At 49.7% G+C, this 2,873-nt stretch overlaps 1 pseudogene across 1 annotated transcript; it reads right to left on the bottom strand.

Moving 5' to 3' along the window:
• Positions 1–529: 529 nt before the first annotated feature.
• On the bottom strand, positions 530–2,568 carry LOC105528279 (annotated as a pseudogene). Its single transcript, XR_001004337.1, has one exon. The product of XR_001004337.1 is annotated as an SUMO-activating enzyme subunit 1 pseudogene (transcript).
• Between the last annotated feature and the right edge of the window lie 305 nt (positions 2,569–2,873).

Raw genomic sequence — 2,873 nt, 5'->3', positions numbered from 1 at the left:
ATATAAAAATTAGCCAGGTGTGGTAGTACACGCCTGTTGTCCCAGCTACTCCAGAGGCTGAGGCAGGAGAATCACTTGAACCCAGGAGGCAGAAGTTTCAATGAGCAGAGATCGCACCACTGCACTCAGCCTGGGCAACAGAGCAAGACTCCATCTCAAAAAGAAAAAACAAAAAGAGAAAGAAAGAAAAAAAAGAAAGAAAAAAGAAAAATGTCTTTCCTAAAATGAGAAAAAACATTTTTACTTCATGAGAGAGTTGTAAATTAAGCAATAGTGGTATGAACACAAAACACAATACAGGCATTAAAAAGATAGAGAAAAGCTCTGTCTAGACAAATGTGGAACACTAACCAAGACTATTAACAATAACAGACAACTGATATATTTTTAAATGAAAAAAGCAAGGTTTAGAACAAGGTGTACACTTGGCTATCACTCTGTTAGGAAAACTCTATTTAGAATATCTCTGGTAATAAAGATTGCCTGTGTTTTTCTTGTTACCTAAGATTGACTTTTTTTTCCCCCTAAAGCAAGTGACTTCATTATCATTCCTTTAAAAAGAACCAAGGAAAATTCAGAACATATGTGAAACACAGACAGCTGTGGTTTAGGAGGTAAACAAAGGACCAACACAGCCCTGAAATGCAACAGCCTCTGAATGGCCTGGGCCGCATGGGTGACTGGGGTTCTGTTAAAAGGGCAGGCTCCTCCCTCCTAGCCCGGAAGTCCCAGGAACCTGCCTTGAAAGACAAGCTCTCCTACTAATACGCAACTTGCAGGGTCTTGCCCTAACATCCAAGACTTAGTAACATCTCCTTTCTCCCAAAACCCAGCTGGAACTCAACTAATCCTAAATGAAAACTCAAGAACAGCACACCAGATGCCACCTGTTGTTTGTCAGGGTCTCAAACTCCAATGCATTTGCCTGTGGTGGGTTTCCTCTCTAAGGGCACCTGTCTGAGCTTGGAGCTGCACTTCCACTGGTGCCTTACGGGGCCTGGGCTTACTCTCCATCTGAAGTCACGCTCCTCTCTGCAAGACGTCAGATGGGGAGTAAGTCCGAGAAGGTGGCAAGAGGCTCCTAAGCAACAGAGCATGCTCGTTCCTGGCAGGCATCACCCACAATACCCCAGAGGGCTGGTGAGGCCATGACAGCATGAGGACAGAGAAGGGGCAGAGGGGTGCTTGGAAGTGCTCTTCACTCGGGGGGCTGGTGGGCCCGGGATGCCAGGCTGTCTGAACAGTGCTGGAACAAAGACAGCTGCCCTGCGCCCCTTGTCGAGCAGCTGCTGGTGATGGGAAGCAGCATGACGGCACCACCTCCTTCGTCGCAGGAAATGTTTTGTATTGGGCCAATGACTTCAGTTTTCCTTGCCTGGAGATGCCTTCATGAAGCAGGGGGACAGGGAATACAGGCGGGCATGTTGCAATTGGCATCTCCAGGGCTGCCAAGTCTTGGGTTCACTTGGGGCCAAGGCACTCCACAATCCCATTCCCCTTCATGCCATCGAAGAAGAAGTTGTTGTGAGGAGGGTCCCACTGAGACAGGGCCTTCACAATTTCCTGTGCCAAAATCCCTCCAACCACCGCACACACTGGGGCCATCTCGGAGAAGCAGTACCTGACAAAGTCCTCAGGAAGCAGGTCAGGACTAATACCCAGTGAGTCAAGCACATCGTTTCGTATTGGGAGCAACAACTCGGAATCTTCCCCGTATGTATCAGAACTGGGATCTCTTCCTTTTTCTGTGCAGAACTTTGGGAGCACTTGAAGCAGAAAGTGGCCAGAGGTCGTGCGCTTCAGAGTAGCCTTTGCTTTCCCACTGCTCCAGTCCACCTCCAGGACTTCTTTAACCGGGCAGAAGACCACCTTCTTTTTGACCATCGTTGTCTCAGAAGAATCAAGTTGTACTCTTGGTATCAGGCCCATCTTCTGCTCCTTGGCTAACTTTGGCAACTTTAGTTTTCTCTTCTACAAACTCATGTTCTCCTAGATTGGCAAATGTGTATCCATGGTATCCAAAAACATCTCCTGTAAAGAACTGGATGCTATTTTTGTGACAGATCTGGTCAACTTTAACTATGACATCCCTGGAGCAGCAAGTCAGACACACAGCATCAAAGTGAGTGAAAAATGACTCTGGTTTCTTCTCTATATCCTCAGTGTCCACCTTCACATCCACCATGGGGTTAAGATTCTGAGCTTGCTCCAAAGAGGCTTCAGCCCTGTTTCCGCCAACAGACCCAGTACGAATCAAGAACTGAGCTCCGGGATCTTCTGCTCCGGGATCTTCTGGAGATACCTGTTCGTGATCCAGCATGGGCAGTCCTTTCACTCCAGCCAGGATGAGATTCTTGGCAATTTCAGCCCCGAGTCCTTTCATGCTGACAGGAAGCACCCGGGAGGCCCGCAGCGGTTTCTGGGCCTCCAGTCCCCACAGGCGGATCTGCCGGTCATACTGCGCCAGCCTCTTCCCCGCTGATGCCGCCTCCAGCCTCCTCCTTCTCCACCGTGGCGTCGGCTCTTCCTGCCTCAGCTCCGGTCCCGCTCACGCCAACTGCCCGCCGGCCCCACGCACAGCCAATCTTTTTTTTTTTTTTTTTTTGAGACGGAGTCTCGCTCCGTTGCCCAGGCTGGAGTGCAGTGGCACCATCTCGGTTCACTGCAACCTCCGCCTCCCGGGTTCAAGCGATTCTCCTGCCTCAGCCTCCCAAGTAGCTGGGATTATAGGCACGTGCTACCACGCCAGACTAATTTTTGTGTTTTTAGTAGAGACAGGGTTTCACCGTATTGACCAGACTGGTCTTGAGCTCCTGACCTCGTGATCTGCCCGCGTCAGCCTCCCTAAGTGCTGGGACTACAGGCATGAGCCA

Source organism: Mandrillus leucophaeus, unplaced genomic scaffold (genome assembly GCF_000951045.1).
Source record: "Mandrillus leucophaeus isolate KB7577 unplaced genomic scaffold, Mleu.le_1.0 Scaffold71, whole genome shotgun sequence".
Lineage (NCBI taxonomy): Eukaryota > Metazoa > Chordata > Mammalia > Primates > Cercopithecidae > Mandrillus > Mandrillus leucophaeus.
The sequence above is the reverse complement of the archived record's forward strand: the minus strand, read 5'-3'. Positions and strand labels throughout refer to the sequence as shown.